This window comes from Peromyscus californicus, unplaced genomic scaffold (genome assembly GCF_007827085.1).
Source record: "Peromyscus californicus insignis strain IS unplaced genomic scaffold, ASM782708v3 Scaffold_4__1_contigs__length_199733344, whole genome shotgun sequence".
Classification (NCBI taxonomy): Eukaryota; Metazoa; Chordata; class Mammalia; order Rodentia; family Cricetidae; genus Peromyscus; species Peromyscus californicus.
The window spans coordinates 90,089,577-90,110,478 of NW_026294562.1; the positions used below are offsets into that span (position 1 = coordinate 90,089,577).

The 20,902-nt window shown below is 38.8% G+C and overlaps 1 protein-coding gene across 3 annotated transcripts in view; it reads right to left on the minus strand.

Annotated features, from left to right (window-relative positions):
* Far1 (fatty acyl-CoA reductase 1) overlaps positions 1-20,525 on the minus strand; it is a 62,063-nt gene extending 41,538 nt beyond the window's left edge. Inside the window, exons 1-2 of one of the 3 annotated variants that reach the window (XM_052760635.1) lie at positions 20,392-20,502; positions 7,990-8,041 (exon numbers count right to left, since the gene is read on the minus strand). The gene's annotated coding sequence lies outside the window, so the exon portion shown is untranslated. Of the gene's footprint in view, positions 1-7,989; positions 8,042-20,391 lie in introns of all 3 variants that reach the window. The other 2 variants (XM_052760632.1, XM_052760634.1) reach the window with 2 other exon arrangements.
* Positions 20,526-20,902: the final 377 nt, after the last annotated feature.

Consider the following 20,902-nt stretch of genomic DNA (forward strand, 5'->3'; position numbering starts at 1 on the left):
ACATGACCTACTTAAAGACTTTACCCAGATAAACTCATTCACGAGAATACGAGTAACAAAAACCCCAGGACAGTGGAGGAAAACAGACCAAGGTACAAGAAGTCCTAAAATCTTGAACAACATGTATAATAAATCCAAACACATTTTTACATGTAATCAAGGAAACCCCACGTGGATCACTAAATTTTGAAAATGAGTTGGACTTAAATGCCTCTGAAAACCAGCAAGTTAGGGCTATGAATAAACTGTCCAGCCACAGCTTCTTAGCTGTACCTTGCCCCAAGCTTCTCCATTCAGACACCAATGTAAAGGTGAATAACTCAGTACATTATTTATACAAATAAACAACCACCACCATATATCAGGAGTAAGCAGGTACATTAAACTTACCAAGATACACTAGAGCAAGAAAAACAATTTCTCGGTGTAAGTAAATGACCAGCAAATGTTAAACAGAAATGAATCAAACCAAAAACAAGACATAGACTGAAGCATGGCACACCAATCCATGACTTTCTCAAGAACTAATCATGCATCCTCCAGCCTCTGCCTAGATCACCAGGGCAACAAACTCCTGTCCTTGTACTCAGCTCAGCACCATCCTCCTGTTATTAACAATGCCCACACTGACACTATTCAGACTTTCATCTTTATATCAGTTGATTTGTGGGCCAAATACTGGCCACCTAAATTTAATCTACACTTCTTTGGCTCCTTTATATTCTTTAACCTTTTACAACAGTCTGTAATCTAAATATTATTTGAAGTGTAATGTGCAATTTTAGGGTTGTACTAGTGATTAACCTCAAACTGTAACAAATAATTTAACGACTGCAAGAGTCGAAATTTCATGTGAAACCAGGAATATTGGTGAAGTTAAGCTGACATGGCTTGCAAACTTCACATTCAACACATTTCTGACAGTGTAAAAAGGCACAAGCCACAGTTTGTGTTACTGTCATAGCTCATTTACCGGCAACTAACACGGTCAGCAGGATTCTGTTCGGCAAAGACAGAATCCAGTGAATAGAGATTACTGGCAAAATAACTGAAAATATGTGAAAAAAATTCAAGGAAATTAAGCCATTTAATGATGCAGGCAAAACTGAGTACCCATACTACATACTTTTGAACTAATAAACAAGTTTTTAAATAATCATTAAATTTGTAGTGTAACTGTTAAGCCTCAAAAAAAAGATTATTACTAAAGATTAAAAGCTATTAATTTATTGGTTGAATACTACAGTCCACACATGCACATATACTCACTTTTTAGTTTGAGGAAAGAAAATTAGTGATTTTTTAGCAAAACCAGACTTTTATCAAGTATCTGAACATTCGAAGAAACAAACCAGAGCTATTCACTTACCAGCTGACAATAATTAACAAGCCCTCAGACACTCTTAAGAGCTCTGGTCCTACTCTCAGACTGCTCTAGTAGATACACTACATACATGTAGCCCCTTTAACTCCACTATTCTGAAACTTTTAAACACAGAAATGGAGATAAACCATAATAGTACTTATACAGTAAAACTGAGTGTGATCACTTTGGAAAGCTTCCTGGCAGTATTTAGGAACATTTGTAAACATACGTGGGCACTAAGAGTTAATAAATACTATCTTTTAAAAGCCTCAAATACTCATTGGTAGTAAAATGGAATTACAGCAACATGTTATATATATTCTATATAGCAATGTAGTTTTAAGAGCTCTCAAATACTAGCCAAAAATACAGATGAAAAAAATAATATAGTCTGTGTGATTATATGAAGTACACACACACACACACACACACACACACACACACACACACACACACACACACACACCAGAAGTCAAGATAGTGTTTACCTCAGGGAGAAGGAAGGGGCACAAAGGAGACTGTGAGGATCTAATTCTTTCTACTTCCTTGGCCCAAGTGTGACTACATGAGTGAGTTCACTTTATGATTACTCACTGACAAAGCTGTACTTGTAAACTTCTGCTTAGACTTCAAGCTTTTTAGACAGTTTTTCCTATGTCATTCCTAAGCCACACCATCACTCCTAAGTAGTCCTACAGGATGCCCTCCAAATTTAACTTGATTCTAATATAAGCAGCCTGAGACTATCTAGACCAATGGTTCTCAACCTGTGGGTTGTGAATCTTCTGGGGGTCAAATGACCCTTTCACAGGGGATGCATATCAGATATCCTGCATATCAGATATTGATATTATGAGTCATAACACTAGCAAAATTACAGTTATGAAGTAGCAACAAAAATAATGTTATGGTTGGGAGTCATCACAACATGAGGAACTGTATTAAAGGGTCGCACGCAGCCTTAGGAAGGTTGAGAACCACTGGTCTAGACCTCTTTTGAAATAACAGTATTTAAATAAAGCATGCTAACTGCAAACACAGTACTGTGCCCAACTCAGGAACTCAAGAACTTCAGTCTGCAGGCTGGGTGCCACTTAGGCACTATGCTAAGGAGAAAGACAAGCACAGCTTTACAAGGTCTGACTTCATGAAGAGCCCAAAACCTTATACATAAAATTTATTAGTTAGTATATCAACTGTTAAGCAACACGGAGCCAGAAATTTGGGTTAACGCCTTAGAGAGAGCAGAGAAAGCCTCTAGCCAACCTTACCTCACCAACTCTGCAGCTTCCAAATGCAAGTTACTTCCTGTCTACCACACCTTTATTGCCTTGCTGCTCTGCCCTCTCATTGGCTATCTTAGCTCAGCTACTTCACTTCCTCTTCCTACACAGCTCTGTCACTTTCTGTCTGTACAGACCTTCAGGTCTCTATGGTTGGTACTGGGATTAAAGGCATACGTCACCACACTTGGCTCTGTTCCCTAGTGTGGCCTTGAACACACAGAGATCCTGTCTGCTAAGGAATTAAGAGCATGTGCTGCCTGACTTCTTGTTTACTAAAAATGGCTAGCCTTTTCCCTGTGATCTCCAGGCAAGCTTTATTTATCAAAGCACAAATAAAATATCACCACATTTCCCCTTTTTTGTCTAATAAACATAAAAAATTAAAGTTATAACTAATAAGAAAAACTATATACAATAAGTACAATAACTATATACAATATATACAGGCAATAAATACATCAACAATGTCTAGTCCATTTGCATTGACAAATTCAGAGAAAATATTCCATTATCTATCCTATTTTGGTGAGTCCAAAGTGTACCTAATTCACTTTCTATCCTATCTTGTATTACCAACACAAAACTATCTCATAATGTCTTTCAAACTTATACACTTTACACCTCCTTAGTGAGTTTCTTTTCTGAATTTCTTAACAAAGAAAATTGTTACTACAACTATCTAATCTCAACTTCCTCAGAGACTGGAGAAGAAAAAAATATTACCTAGTAAAACAGGAAGTGCAAACAAGTAACTTCCAAAATGCAACATACTGTGATGCCACATTTTCCGGAGAATGAATTTCTTAAATAATCTTATGGATTATTTCTGGCAAAAGAGTCAAAAATTTGGTAATGCTGGTTGCTGCTGAAGAAAGGTATGTGTAACTATAGAGAGGGGATGCAGGGGGTTAACTTTTCACTACCCTTTCATACAGTTTTATGTGCACAGGTTATGTATTTTATAAATGTTTTTGTAAAGTACAGAAAAAGTATGAAAACATAGAAATTAGAAATCATAACTTTCCACATCACCTCTCCACTTTATACTATCTTTTGTTCAACAACTAAAAATTGATTTTCAATTATATTTATAAAAATTTTGAAAAATATTATAAGAAAAAATGTTTTAAGGAAAAAAACAAGTGCTGTGGTGAAAAAGTATAATCTTTACTAATAAATTTGTTCCATTTCTTTATTAGATGGAAAAACATATTCAATTAAAAAGCAGATGATTATACATGAACTCTGAATATGAAACCCACCCAACTCAGGATAATTTTGTTGATGCTGGGACCGAATCCACTTCTAGTTTCTGACTCATTTTCTTCATGGTGTTACCAAATTCATAAAGCACTACCAAATACAGTATTGCAGTCAGTCTAGACTGCCTCAACCTACATGTATCCTGCTTCATTTGACAAAGGACCTTTGCAAGGACCCACCTCTATGTTTTCCCTTGTACAAATTTAGAGAAACTAAGCACTGAATCTGAAAGTCTCAAAATAGATGCCTAAGCACTCAACCCTGCTTTCTATCAATTTCCATCTCCTACAGCTATACCTCAAGGTAGGTTCTATTTACTTTTCTATTAAAACTGGCTCCTCTATGCATTTAATATACAAGCACATTCATCAAGCCCACTAGTAGAGACAGTTGGGTGAACAAATGGACAAGAAAGTATTTCTATTCTCATCTGTATTTTCGCACTCTCTTGTCTGTCTCTGTCTCTCTGTGTCTATGTCTCATTTGGGGTGGGTGTGGGTGTGTGTGGGCGCACACACAATCCTAGGGTATGAACCAAGAACCTTGAATATATAGGAAAGGGTTCTATATCCTCATGTTAATCCTGAGATTCCACCATTTTGATCAAATTAAAGCAAGCTTTTTATCAAAACTTTAAATACTGACCAAGATGGAATTTGGTCAAGACCACTCCTGAAAACTTTCCAGCTGAGTGGCCCCAAGACACGTGTTGTCAGGTCTTTATAGACAAAACTCATAGGCTTTGTTGTTACCGTTGTTGTACAACTCCCAATCCCAGGAAGTTACCTGGTCCTCGGGTAGATGGGACTCACAGGTTAACTAGGGTCTAACACTCACCTCTCTTTTTATCTTTCTTTTTTAAGACAGGTTCTCATTAAGTTGTCCAGGCAGGCTTTAAATTTGTAATACTCAAGCCTCAACCTCCCAAGCAGCTGGGATTACTGGGATTACAGGTCAGTGACACCAAATCTTCATTTTTGAACTCCCAATCAGGTATAATTCTTGTGTTTAACATAGCATATGCAATGCTGGTTTGTCATTAATTCTTTAATTTGCTTAGTTCATTTTTCTACACCTCAGCTGGAAGATCTCTTGCCAGCAGCAGACAGACAGGCAGATAATTAAGCTAAATGATCTTTCAACATTCCTTAAGTTGTATGACATAAAAAAGTAAGATGAAAGCTGGAGAGACGGTTCAGTAGGTAAGAGAACACACTGCTCTTGCATAAGATCCAAGATGGGTTCCCAGCACTCACAGTGGACATTTTACAAACGCCAGTTACTCAGCTCCAGTGGCCCGAATGTCTTTGGCCTCTGCAGGCACTAGAACTTAGGTGCACATACACAACACACACACACACACACACACACACACACACACACACACACACACACACACACACCACTAAATTAATTAAATCTAAAAAAAAAAAAAAAAAACACCCTAAATGAAAAAGTTTCAAATATCCCCTAAGAGAAAGAAATCCAAATGTTCTAAACCATGGGTCAGCAAAGGTTTCTATAAAAGGCTAAAGAGTAAATATTTTCAGTTGTGTGTGCCACTGCTCAGAAACTGCTGTGGGATGTTCTGTATGTTAAATGTGTTGCTCTGATTGGTTAATAAATAAAATACTGATTGGCCAGTAGCCAGGCAGGAAGTATAGGCAGGACAAGGAGAGAGGAGAATTCTGGGAAGTGGAAGGCCGAGGCAGAGAGATGCTGTCAGCCGCCCACCATGAAAAGGGAGATGCAAGGTACCGGTAAGCCACGAGCCACGTGGCAACTTATAGATTAATAGAAATGGGTTGATTTAAGATAGAAGAACTAGATAGCAAGAAGCCTGAGCCATTAGGTCAAACAGTTTAAATAATATAAGCGTCTGAGTGATCATTTTATAAGTGGGCTGTGGGACTGCAAGGACTGGAGGGAAAACTCTAGCTACACAGAAACAACTTTCCAATTCGTATTATAGCACAAAGTGGCTGCTGTGTTTGAAATTGCCATCCCACCAAAACTCATGCTGTAGTTTAATCTCCACTGTGAATTATTAAGAGAGTAGAAATCTAATCCAACTATTATGTTTAGAGGTAGAGTCTTTGAGTGGTAATGAGGTCATCGAATGGAACCCCCGCCCCTTGACTGAATATTGATGGCTTCATGGGAAGGAGGGCAGAAGATTCAGATACACACACATTTCCTGTCTCTTGTCATATAATATCCTTGGGACTATGCCAATAAGGAGACATCACCAGATGCAGTCCCTTGAGCCTCTAACACTAAGCTAAATAAAGTCTTCTTTATGAAATTATTCAGTCTCAGGTATTTCATTACAGTAATATAACATGGACTAAGCAGCTATAGAGAATAAACAAAATGCCAGGACTATGTTGCAATAAAACTTAAAAAAAAAAACAAAACTTAAAACTGGCTCCTCTATGCATTTAATATACAAACACATTAGTCAAAGCCCACTAGTAGAGACAGTTGGGTAAACAAATGGACAAAGAAGAAAATATTTCTACTCTCATTCATATTTTCTCACTCTCTTTTTCTGTCCAGAGAGACAGAGAGAGACCAAAAAGACACCACATGCAGGCCACCGTTTGCCAAGCCCTGTTCTAAACAATAATTTCTAGTATTTCACAAGCATTTGGAAAAATGAAGCATGAGTGAGGAAAGCACCACAGTTCAAAACTGCAGTCTAGGAACACTCTACTAACATAGGAAATACCATGTAACAAGGTCAATGACTAGAGTTACATAGCATCAAGCCAGGCACGGCTCTGCCCACACTTATTTCACACTTTCAGCCTCCAGAACCTTGACAAATTCCCAATGAAATAAAGAGCCAACTGTGTGAAAACTTGGTAACCATCACCCTAAGAAACTGATAAAAAGTCAAACATCATAATGATCACAATTAAGACCCTGAGCAAAAGGCCTTCAACAGATGATACCTAAGCTTCATGTCATGATAAAATATGCACTCTTCCCAATATACAGGAAGACAGCTGCAGTTACAAAAATACACTCTAAATATTTACAGTTGGAGTAGTTTTGCAAATGAGCATAGGAAAGAATAATAGAAAAAAAGTTTTACATACCAAAGTTGAAAGATCAAAAGAAGGTAAATGTTAGGGACACAGAATACACCACTGGGGTACATGTGCTTACTGATCTCAGTACATAGCAACACATTCAGAAAAAGTATGTTCTGGTTTTATATCACTATTTAACAATGCGATTTATAACAACCACTAATTCTCTCACAGTTTCTTCAAGTCAGGAATTTAAAAAAGGTTCTACAAATCAACTGCAGGTGAACAGCTCAGGTTCTTGAACTTAAGAGTATCACAGCCTTTCCCAACAAGGTAGCCTGGGCTCTTTTATAGCACAGTAGCCTCAGGCTAGTTAGATTGCTCACAAAACTGCCAATGTACTCACAACCAGGATTCTAATGTCCAGGCAGCTCTCTCACCTTTTCTGACAGTCTTGAAGTCACCACAGTGCAACTTTCTATTGACAAGTGACTTGAAGACAGCCCAAACTCAAAACACAAACACTATCTCAGGATAGCAAGTATTCTAATGGTTTCTGAATGCTAGAATTGTGCCCCCAAGTTGTGACTGTGGCTATGGGATCCCCTCACCCAACTTGGCTAAGGTTTTTTGCAGTTCAATGTGCAAGAAAGGAGATGAAGATGAATTATGTCTTTAAATTATGAGAGCAAGAGTCACACTCCCTATAGTACTGCCTTCACTGCACACTACCTTTAAAACTACAGCTTAGGGGATGCAGATGTAGCCAGGTTAGCAGGTGAACGAGACCTTGGGTAGGATGCACAGTCTACACTGAGTACAGTATAGCCACAAACTCTTCTTTCCCGGGGATGTGACTGCCACTGTAAGCCAAGTCAAGCACTCACAAAGCAAACTAAGTGTGGTAACCCCCAAACCAAAACAATCTTAGGCTCAATGCAAAAAGAACAGAGTCTGGCCAAGAGGGGCTTATCTGGAAACCCTTGTAGGTTCTATAAGAAGATAGGGACTCAATTCTCAATGGGGCCAATAGTACCTTGCCTTTGTTGTTCAAGGAGTCTCTGGGTTCCCTTCCTCAGTCACCAAATCTGTCAAAGGACAAAATTAGAACAATTTAGCTTAACAATTTGTTTTTGCTTTTCAGTGATAATATGGGCCCCAGTGCATTGCAACATACAGTTCAATAGACCCTAATTGACTTAATTTTCTATTCTATAATCAAACAACACTTCATTCCATAAGACAAGAACTCCAAGGAATTTTGAAATTGCTAGGGGGTTTTGTTGTTTCTTCTTTCCTTTTTCTTTTCTGTCTCTCTTTGTCTGTCTCTTTGTCTCTGTCTCTCTCTCTGCATTGAAACAGTCTTGCTATGTAAGCCAGATAGGCTTTGCATTCAAGATCTTCCTGCCTCCATCTCCTAAATGCTAAGATTATAAGCATATACCACCATGTCTGGCTTAAAAAGGTTGGTTTTATATATCAAAACAAACAGACAAAAAGGCTAAAGAAAGAAGAAACAAAACAAAAGGTAGACCACAATTATAGCCAGCTCATCTTCCTCGTGAAGTAGTCAGGTTTAGAACAGAAAAATAACTAAATGGTTAATATCAGATTTTTTGAAGGTTATCTTTTTTGGATTAAGGAAGAGGGAACTTTATTATCATACCAAATGAAACTAGTCCATATAGGAGGTTTCACTGTTGTTATTATAATCTCAATATTCCAGGAAGTCAAAAATAACTGAGAGCTTCAGCTTGGTGATAAACAACTTTTACACGAATAACTCCATTTTTATTTATTCAGGGTATGTTAGGGACTAGTATAGGAACCTCATTACAGTGACCTCCTGTAGTTTTTATTTACCAAATAACTGGTGTCTGTGCATGCACAAGCACCCACGTATGTGGAGGTCAGAGTTCAACCTCAGATGCCATTCCTAAGGAACCACCCACTTTGCTTTTTGAGACAATCTCACATTAGCCTGGAACTCAATGAGTAGGCTAGGCTGTGTACCCAATGGGCCCCAAGGATAAGTCCATCTCTACCTGTCCAGTGCTGGGATAACAAATACACCACACCTGGCTTTTTGTGGGCTCTGGAGATCAAACTAAGGTCCTCAGGCTTGAGTGACAAGTACTTCACCAACTGAGCCATCTCCCTCCCTGAGTCCCCTTACCACATATTATTTAGCTAGCACAACTTTTAAGTGTGGTCCCATGGGCCTCACACTTTCAAACTTTTATAGTCACAACACACACACACACACACACACACACACACACACACACACACACACACCAAATCATCAAACTTATTGAGTAATACCATTTCCCAATTAACTATGAACTTTAACTAGATTATCAGATTACCACATTTGGGGTTGATAACCTTTTAGCCAAAACAAAACAATTCACTTCATTAAGACTAAAAGGGAGTCTTTACATACATCTTCCAGACTCTGATCTGAAGGCACAATGAAAGACAAAAGTCTAGTTAGCAACTACAAAAGACTAATAACAAAATTGTATAATTTATTATATACAACATGTTTTGAAACATATGTACATTGTGAATGCAATCTATATATAGTCTTTTCATTAAGAAAGTATAAATTCTTATGAAAGTAAGCTATACATAACAAATAAACAACCAAAATGCAAACTCAAAATGTACAAACTATGTTCATACAGCAAAGAACAGTGAGTTCTTTTCTCAAAAATTAAAGCTTATCAGGCAGTTTTCCACAGACAAAAGAATAGCTCTAGCATCTTGGATAACATTTCTTTTTCCAATAAAAGATGCTAGTGTCCAACTCTGTTGTAAGCATCCATTGAAGTAGACATAATAGCCACTCTGTTTGCCTACATGGGCACTGTTATAGCAATATCTGTATTCTACATCCCTAATGTCTAAGGTACTTGGTAGTGAGGACTCTCAACGGTCCATGAAATTAGTTCTTGGGCTACTACGTGTCCATTTTGTACACAGATGCCCTTCTATAAGCACAGCACTTTCACAAGAACTAGAATGCTTCTAGGATCTTATTATCCTGAAAAATTTTAGATGTTGAGACCCTATCTCAAGAATAAAAGAATTGCCGGGCGGTGGTGGCGCACGCCTTTAATCCCAGCACTCGGGAGGCAGAGCCAGGCGGATCTCTGTGAGTTCGAGGCCAGCCTGGTCTACAGCGCGAGATCCAGGAAAGGCGCAAAGCTACACAGAGAAACCCTGTCTCGAAAAACAAAAAAAAAAAAAAAACAAAAAAAAAAAAGAATAAAAGAATTAACTTACACTACATCAGAGAGGAAGTATCAATTCTATGGCACTAAAATTACAAGAAACTGCACATTTTTTTAATATTCTCCATTTTTTTTGTTTCTGTTTGTAAGTTTAAGGCTTATACTGGTAATTACTATAAAACCTACAGAAAAAGGCTATGTTCCTCGTTATACATAGTATGGTTTAAAAAAAAAAAAGGAAGTAGAAAGAAATGTCCAAAATAAAAAATGCATACAGTCCTAACAATGAGTTTAGTCACTAAATGGGTGGGGAAGTGGGAATCATTTTTAACACTTGGAAAAAATATTCAATTCCATTTCAGAAAGAGAGAATCCTTCAAAGAAACTTGCCCATTAAGTCAGTCGCATGTAATTTTATTTTAGATAAACTACTTTATAGACAAATGACTGGGCTGCATTTATTCCTTACCTTAATAAAAATATTTCCATATTAAGAAATTTTTATCTTAATATTTTTAGCCTAGGAGAAATAAAAGTGTTTAATACACAAGGTATACTAATACTTTGTGTTACCAAAGATGAACTTTTCGAACCTTGCCAAGACTGCAAAGGAAACTAAAAAATCCTCTTTTGCTTAAAAAGTCATGAAGGTTGAATACTGTCCACAATATATTTCATGATCAATATTTTTAAAATACTGAGCTTAAATTGATGTTACGGGAAAATGTACACTTTAACCCTAAATATTACCTATAGACTACATGACCCAAAATTGAGTCAAATTAATAATCATGTATCTTGTACAGTTTAATTAAAGTTTACTAAACTCTCTATTCACAAAGTTAAACTTTCAAAACAGGGTGACAAAATTAGTTATTCTGCAAACACATTCATAACTGCACACAGTTATGACTCATTATGATTATCACATCGAATGACTTCTATGTAATCCTTAAAGCAGGAAATTGCCTCAGGGATACACTATGCTTCTCTTATATTACTTTCTTCAGAAGGCTTCTAAATCTGTGTTTAAGGTTAAACCTAAAAAATAGTTTTTTGGGGAAAAAGTTTTGGGAAACTGTAAACTTATACCCCATCAGATTAGTGACAGTACATTAGCATTACAAAGACTACAAGATGTCCAGAAGTAAAGAAACTAAGGGAACTTCAAGTCAGGCCCTTCACAAATTTCCCAGTACACCCAGGGAAACAATGCTCGCTAAGAGCTTGTGATCACCAGATCAGCCATCTAAGTAAAACTTCTCTAAAAAATGGGACAAACCTCTAAATACAAATCACTTAAGAAAGAAAGCATAATTGTCCTTTGATCCATAAAGCTACATATCAATAAAATGTTAAACTAGTTACCAAGAATTGCAAAAAAATGAACATTATCAAAATATATGAAGGACTTGTACCTGTATTCAAGTACTAAGTCTGGTTACTGCAACTAGTAATGCTACCACATTTGATACTCAGAAGTTATAATAGTAATTTTTAAGAGATACTATTGCCAGTTAAATCGTGCTTTCTTTACCTAGTCATGGTTTTTTATTATCAATCTTGTTTTCTAATTGAAGAAAAAAATCACCATTAGCTTAGATTTGTTACCAATTTACTTGTAGTTATTATTAAACTCCTGCAATTCATCATTGATTTTCTAACTAATCAAGACTTCAATTTTTGGAATTCAATTAGGAGCTACCCATCTTCCCAATGAAAATCTCTCTCAAAATACACCTGTATCTTGGTAGCAGTTATTATTCCACTAGAAAGTTTAAATTTAAAAGCTTCAGAGGCACTGTTATGAGTCCTTTCAGATTATGGGGACATGAATGTGGAGGAGGAGGTAGGTCTTCCCTCTGGCCACAGCAAGCAAAAGTGGTAAAGAATTCAGAATCAGGACCTGCTGTGTAAGTGGTGATAACATCTGCACTTGGATGTCAATAATCCTCCTGGTCTCTACTTTTGAATGAGAAGGAATACTTTCATGAATGTCTTTAAGGGACTAAATCCTGTAATCTCTTCTCTAAAATCAGTATCTTTTAAGACATATCATGCAACTAAAAGCTATCAGGCAAGGACTGGCCAAGAACTGTATAAAAGTCACAAGAATAGTAATGTCTAGTGACTTTCTGGGTTTCCAGTATGTTTTCAGCTGTTGAACTGAATTAGGTACCTGGCAGACTATCCTACATAAGCCTTGTAACAGTTACAATACTAAGAATGGCAGGGAAAAAAAAGAGAGAGAGAGAAAATACAAAAACTCAGGGATTTTGTGGTCAAATTATCAGTTATAGAGCTAAAACATACTGTTCTCTGTATACTGAGACCCATAATGAAAAGACAGCCAAGCTGGGCAGTGGTGGTGCATGCCTTTAATCCCAGCACTGAGGAGGCAGAGCCAGGTGGATCTCTGTGAGTTCGAGGCCAGCCTGGGCTATCAAGTGAGTTCCAGGAAAGGCGCAAAGCTACACAGAGAAACCCTGTCTCAAAAAACCAAAAAGAAGAAGAAGAAGAAGAAGAAGAAGAAGAAGAAGAAGAAGAAGAAGAAGAAGAAGAAGAAGAAGAAGAAGAAGAAGAAGTGTGTGTGTATGAATGTGAGTACACACATGTCGTGGTCCATGTGTGGAGTTCAGGGTACAACTTTCTAGAGTCAGTTCTCACAGAAGTGTACTGTTCCTAAATATCTGCCTGTGTCTGCCACTGACTGCTTTAGAAGTACTCAAGATTACAGATGCGCATCATCCCATCTGGCTTTTACATGAGCTCGAGGGATCAAACTCTGGTCACATCTTGCACAACAAACAAACCTGTTAAGCCATCTTCCTGGCTCTAGCCAAAATTTTAAAAAGCATAAAAGATTTAACAAGAATCAGAGTAACCAACTGCTATACTATTGGGACCACCACAACCTTGCTTGGGAAGTTAATTAACATCTCTGGTTTCTTGTTCAATTAACTGAGAGGCCAGATCACTTATCATGCTCTAGCTCACAAAGTCTGTATTTCTAACTACTATTCATTGAAATAAACTGTTTCCTAGTCTTATATTTGCTACTTAGTGAATTATTAACTCCAAAAGGTCACCGAGGTTATCATTTTAAAGCAATTCACCTACTATTTACCATCTTCAGTCTATCAAATGTCTCACTATGAGCTAATTTACCTGCTTCTTCTCTCCTGAGAATTCTGCTTATGCTAATAACCACATATTATTATGACCTATATTTTAAATGCAATCCACAGGTTTTTAAAAGTCACATGTTTCTAAGAAACTTAATGTTAAAAACCATTCTTCAAACTAAGGGGATGAGTGATTATGGGCCTCAGGGTTTCACTGACAATCAATCCCATGGGCCACAAACCCTATATTACTTGTACAGCTATTTCAACCCACATGTGAGCTTCAAAATAACAGGTTTTTCTTTTTCTTTTCTTTTTCTCCACAGACCTTGTTGTTAAAGGGCAAGGTAAGCTAAAGAACTTTCTTCTGCTGCAAAAAAATTGAAAGGTATTCATGCATTCTACTATGTTCCACCTTCTGTTCATTCAAGCAATACAGCCCTACATCATGTATATAAAACACTATACACCTATTCTGAGGTCTTTTATAGTTATTTCTCTATTATTAAACTGCTTATGGGGGAACATGGTGGCATTTACCTGTACTACCAGCACTCTGAAGGCTAAAGCAGAAGGACTGATAGTCAAGTAGCACAGCCTATGTAAGACCCAATCTCAAAAAAACAGTGAAACAAAAACCTGGCTATGAGTCAGGTGGTGGTAGTGGCGCACACCTTTAATCCCAGCACTCAGGAGGCAGAGGCAGGTAGATCTCTGTGAGTTCGAGGTCAGTCTGGTCTACAGAGTGAGATCCAGGACAGCCAGGGCTACACAAAGGAACCCTGTCTTGAAAACAAAAACAAAAAAACAAAAAAAATACCTGGCTATGGCTCCCTTTCTCCCCCAAGAATCCAATGAAGAATCCAATTGGTCTTCTTTTAAGCAAGTATTTACATAAGTTTCATAATGTTGTAATCCCTATCAAATCACTTACTTGTTATAGGTAAGCATAACAAAAAATAGAACAGAGTTGAGTTTTCAAAATATCTTTTCTGCCTATACATTAAAAAAATGAATTATTAGCTAGGACTATAGTTCAGGGGACAAAGCCCTGGGTTTAATCTCTAACAGTGCACAAAGGGGCAGTGGATATTAAGCCAGGACCCAAAGACCTCAAAGGATTTTTTTACTAAGCTCCGAGAGTCATGCTGGGGACCAATGAGCTGCAGCCTAGCTCTCAAAGTTTTAAGAAACCACTAAAGTTATACCAAAAGCTAAACGCGGTGTTTTCTTCTAAGGAGACAAAACAAATCTTTATAAAGATGCTCAGGTTTATAAACCTAAAGAACTTCTGCATTCTAGGAAATAAAAGTTATTCTTAGAATACTTCATAAGATGCATGGTATAAATTCTCCCAATTCAAAGCTATCTCACAATTCTCTATGCCCACACTTCTAAGAATTCCACGAAATACAATAAACTATATATTTCAAAATCTTAAGTTTCTCAAATGGTTAACACATGTGTATGTTTACAAAAGAGACATTTAAAGTCTCCAAGTGACTTATATCTAAAAGCAATGGCACACACCCACACTGAGCCAAAGTATATTGATTATTACATGTTGGCATATAATATTTATAAGATACCGGCACTTTTTAATGAGAACGTGCCAAATAACCCACCAGGGACAAGGATACATTCACAAAACACTGTGCCTTAATTTTTTGTACAACAAATGGTTTTTTTCCAAGAACTGAGGCAAGATCCTCATTGTGCCCATATCTTATATAGGTCTAAAAAGATAGAGATACAGATTAATATACAATTATTCTGTGAAGCCAAAGTTAGATTTTTCTATCTATATGCATACATATGTGTAAGTTCCTTCACCATACTACCTACTATCCCTTCTCTCTCAACATATCTAAATTCTACTTCATTTCGAAATAGTTCAATTCACTACCTGTTTGTAATGAACAGTCCAGCATTACTACACTGTTTCCAGTACACATATTCAGTCTCCCTCCTAACATTCTACCTGCCCCAGGGCACCTTACTCTGATTTCTCTTGCACAATACAGCAGAAAACAGAAGTTTCAAAATATATTCATAATGAAAAAATTTCCATTCCACTTCAGTTAACATGTTTACTGTTAGGATGTGTGGCAGTATTTTTAGTTCTTTAATTTGCTTCAAAGCTGTGGAAAAGTGGATGGAGGTACAAGCTAGGAAGCAATATGGACCAGAATTTGAAACTTTGAAAACTGATGAGTAACTAACCAAAAGCTTCTTAAAGACAGGCCCATGAGTTTTCTCCTTTGTACATTTGTTAAAAACAGAGCAGATTTCATTTTGCTAAACAATTATTTAAGCAAAAGTATCTTCCAATGAAACTTCACCCTATTTTTTTTTTCAAGACAGGGTTTCACTATATAGCTCTGGCTGTTCTGGAACTCACAATGTAGACCAGGCTGGTCTCCAACTCACAGAGGTCCACCTGTCTCTGCCTCCCAAGTTCTGAGATCTGGCTAACTTCAACATTTTTATTGTTGTTATTTGTGGTCTGGGGACTGAACTCTGGGCATTGCAGGCATGCTAAGTACTTTTTCTGCCACTAAACTACAGTGCTAGATTTTCAACAGTTTTAATACACACACACACACACACACACACACACACACACACACACACACACACTTTACTAATATGTTTTATTAGCTCAGATAAGAGACAACATCCATTGATTACTTTACTAACAATTTAATGAGTATCTGCTGTCTAAGATAGCCTATCTCAGTAAATGTAAGATAACAAAAAGAATATAATTAAGAACACAGCCATATCCCTAAGAATCCATGACAAAAATGACAGGAGGGAAGAAAGGGAGATAAAGGGAAAACAAGGAAAAAGGCAACAGTAGTTTTTAAGGTTCTCCTCCCTGCCACCAGTGACAGATGAGGAAACTAAAGCCCAGAGAGGGGAAGTGACTTGCCTACAGTTAAACATGAAATCATCAACAGTCAAAATTAAAACTCAAACCTGCTAATTCACAGTTCAATATGAATTTTCTACATTATGAAACATTTTCTATATCATATTAACTAAAAAAAATGAGCAATAATTTAAAGGAAAGTAAATAAATGACAAATAAGGAGAGGCTAGGAAGAAAATGAACACAAATTCTAAAACCATTACACATTAAAAACTGTATGCATCTATCATACTTTCTCAATTCTCAGGCATATCTAACTTTAAGACACAGTATCCACTCCCAACATTTTAAAGATATACTATCAAATATATTGTCTTTTCAAAAATACTGAAATGTTGAAACATGCATCTCTAAAACATGAAAATGTAATAAACAAACTCACTACTATTTATTTAGAGGCAGGGTCACAGGGCACAAACAGCATGGTGGCATATAACTTTAGTCTCAGCACTCAAGAAGCAAAAGCAGATTATCACTGTGAGTTCTACCTAGAGAATCCCAAGCCAAATAGAACTTGGAATTAGACCCTGTCTCAAAGAAAGTGGGGAAGGGGACTGAGACCTATCTTTTAAGGTATCAAATAGCTATTAAATACTGGGGGCTATATGATTTTTTTCAATTACAGATATTAATATATAAATAAGTCATCTGTCTGAATTTTACAAACAAAGCATAGGTTTGGGGGTTTGTTTGTTTTTCTCAGACAGGATCATGCTATTTGACCCAGGCTGGTTTCAAACTCAGAATCCTCCTGCCTCTGCCTCCCAAGTGCTGCAATTACAGGTACATGACATTTTGCCCCACCAAAGTAAGGACTATGTCCTAGTTCTGTCACTAAATTCTCTGAGTTTCATTCTCATTTATAAAATGCAGCATGCACATAAGAAAACAAAAGTAATTGTGATCATTTAATTAAGGAACATAATACAGTGTCTAGGTGAAACAGAAATCACAGTACACTTATTCCATAATCTCTACAGGCCAAATGCAAGTTATTTCTCCCTCTCCCAGTGCTAAGATTATAGGTGTGTTATGCCCGTTCTTCTGTGGGTGCCGGAAATCCAAACTAAGATCTTCATGCTTGCACAGCAGACATGTTACTGAATGAACCATCTCCCAAGTCCCAATAGTGAATTTTTAACTGTTTAAGTAGATCAGTTAAACATAAATGCAGCACTTTTATACTGTTTACTGAACTGAAACTCTTAAGTTCATATCAAACCCAGCAAGGAGATTAAAACAGAAACGATGTGTGGGAAGAAGGAAGGATGGAAGCCCCCCCCAAAAAAAAAACAGTTAAAATGACCCAATTCTGTAAGTGGTTCATTGTTTTAACCTTGAGTTTTTTTCTTAAACTTTAAGAAAATAAATGTTCAGGAAAGCCAGGACCCTATCTCTACGACTCAAGGTGCTTTAATATCCTAATCCTCCAGATTAGCAAATGCCATCTTTTAGGATGTAGTGTTTCAATTCACAACAAATCAGTCATTTCCAACATGAGAACAGGCCTTCCAAGATAGCTTACATGGAGCAGATATTAAATAAGACCATCTCTGCTCTCACCCCAAGCTTAGATCTATATATTCCCTATTGCCCTGTTTCTGTTGAATAGTTGTTATCCCTTAATGAAAAAAATAACAATGCTCATTTTTATTTGGAAAATTTTAAAAAGTACAAGCATTTTTAAAACACTCAGGTCTTTTTTAGTCAAAGATTAAAACATTACAAGGGGTCCTGCTATGATTTTTCCCCTGTGAACAAACCAAATATTTAAATTGAGTACCCACCACTAAACATGAAATGTCAGCCCGTATCATAATTCACTTCAGCAATCTTGAGATTACGTTCACATTTCTTTTTCCTTATTTACCTCAGTGGTTTCTTTTTAGTCATTGCTCTTCTGAGTCTCTAGGCTGCTCTAAACAGCATACTCCTTAGTATCTACAAAATCTCCAAGCAATCTTTTTCCTTCTTTACTGACTTCTTTTATAACAAGTCTCTTCTATAACAGGCTCAGGTCTGACCTTTGGATTTTCTGGTAAGTTATGAATCTCCAGCACTTACCAGTGCCTGGCATCAAGCAAATGCTCAATTAACATTTACTTACTGATTCTGTCAACCCTAACTTGCCATGTAATAGTTGGTGTGACCTTCTGCCTGAACGCCTCCCTCACCTATAAAACACAATCAAAAGATGATACTTGAAAAGCTCAAAACAGTTTCTGGCACAAAGTACCAACTAAAAATTTTTGCTATTTCTAACTATCAAAAAAAAATATTTGGGGGTACTGTATGTTACTGCCTATCTTCAGTTCAACTGTTCTGTTTCCTGCCAAACCATCATAAGGAACCACTATTTATTAACCAAGCTTGAAGAGGCTTAGCTGATGACCACGTACATAATCATTCATTCAGATTTATCTTTGTCTTAGAAACCATCTTCATTTGTGAGTTTTTTTGGTCCACAGTTGCTTATACTCCATACAAACTACTGGACTATCCTTGTGTCTACTAATAACCCATAAACCAACTCCTTGTGCAAATGATTCAAAATTCACCTTTTCCAAGAAACTTGACCGGCTTAACTTTACTTGAATTGCTTCTCTGCTTAGAGGTAACTCAGCACTTGGGCACTAGGCTATAATAAGGACAAAATGTGATTACAGTGAATGTGTTACCCACAAATACTTTCTATGTCCTAAAATTCTGGTGAACAAGGAAACATCTATACAACTGCTCTCTTGGATTTTGCCCTTAACAATGTAATTCTTCACAGGCCTTTTGTCTTATCCTCAAGCAGAAATTATCCCTCCCATTTAAACCCACTGGAAATGTGGTCCCCTCCTGTCTGCCTCCTAACTCTGCCTGCACCCTACAAATAAAAGCCATAAAAGCTTCAAAGAGGAAGGCAGTAACAGTAACACACATATACTAATGTCTTTCTCAAATGAAAAGAATTTTTTGTTTAACTACAAAACTCTTCTCAAAATTGAAAGCAATTACCCAACAAACATATTACAAATTCTACTATATTAAAAAGATTGCTCATTCAGGACTACACAACTATATTTACACATTAATCCTCACTTCTGTTTCTGTTAAGAGACCTTGGACCATTTTTATGCTATATTACACATACCCAACAAGATAACTGAATCTTTGAATGATGTTCTCAGCACTTTTCTTTTTTAATATAAAGAATTAAGTAATGCCCCAATCAAAAACAAATAATACTTAATACCCATTACATCTGAGAGGCAAATTTGTGTGAGGTGTGGCAAAACAATCGGATGGATCGTCCGGAGGACAGGACAAAGATCAGTCTCGGTAGCAAAGCTATGTTTGGCCCTTCTTAAGTACTGAGTGAAAGGACTGTCATCTTGAAGGACTCGCTCCCTCAACTCAGTAGTCACTCCACTATTTACAAAAGATCCCCACCCTTGAGCAAACACACAGAAATGCACCTTGACTGCTCCTTATGTACTTTCCAAGAAGCCAAACAACACCCTCTATTCAAACATCCTCCATTCACCCCTAACCTACCATCTCTCACTCCTCGGCCACCTTCCGGTTTCTGTGTACCTTCTTACACTCCACATGCCCTGTCCCCATTGGTCCAGAGACCTTAACCTTCAAACCCCAAACCAGTTCCCCATCTCTCAGCCGCTTTCTCCGCAACCCCACCGATGCCTACTTCCTAGGAGCCAATCCCACTCCGGACCAGGGGCCTCTTAATGGACGCCCTCTCCCGAGCATCACTTTCTTCCTCCTCAGACCCGGAATTTCTCAATTCAAGGCCGCCACCCTCCTCCGTTAACTCCGCGCCCCACCGTGGCCGCCTCTGCGCGGCCTCTCCCCCGCAGGCGGCCGCCCCTGCCTCCCGGGGCTGCAGGCCAGGGCCCTCTCCGCTCCCTCGCCGCGGCCCCGGCTGTTGGGAGGGCGGCGGCCCGGCCACGCCGCGCAGGGACCGTCCCGGCAGAGGCAGCGCCCCAGCCTCCGGGCGGCCGCAGTGGGGCGGGGGGCGGGGCGGCTGGCAGGCCCCACCTCAGGGCAGCCTGGCCGGGGACTCCCGCAAAACGGTGGCCGAGCGGGCGCGGAGGGGCCGCGGCCGAGCCTGCGACGGAGCCCGTGCTTCTCACCTCGACGCGGAAGCTCGGGCCTCGCTCTCCCCCTCAGCGATGGCTACGCCGCCGTCGCGCTCTCCTCACTCGCTTTTCACCGCCCCCGACCGGCGGCTGAAGAGCGGACAGACAGCGGTGCGCCCATTGGCTGTGGCCGCTCTGGCGTCAGCGGGTCCCGACCGCGCCTCGGGGTCTGATTGGCTGGCGCGGCGCCTCTTTTCCACGGCTCCTCCTGATTGGCTCTCGCGCACACCCTTCCCGGGAGAACCGCTCACCTTCCACTCTTCTTCAGCCTCCCACCCCCAAACCAGGTTCTCCCCCCCCCCACCTCCCCCCAGCTCGGGTGGGACGGCCAATGGGGGAGCGGAGAGAGGCCGGGAGGTGGGCGGCTGGGCAGCGTGGTGGGGGAAAGCACAGCCAATGGGAGCGCGCCGCACATCCCGGCTCAGCAGCGCCGCCCCCGGCCACCCGCATCTCGGAGGGTCGCGCCCCGAGCCACGCCCGACTGCCTTGGCGCGGGAGTCCGGCC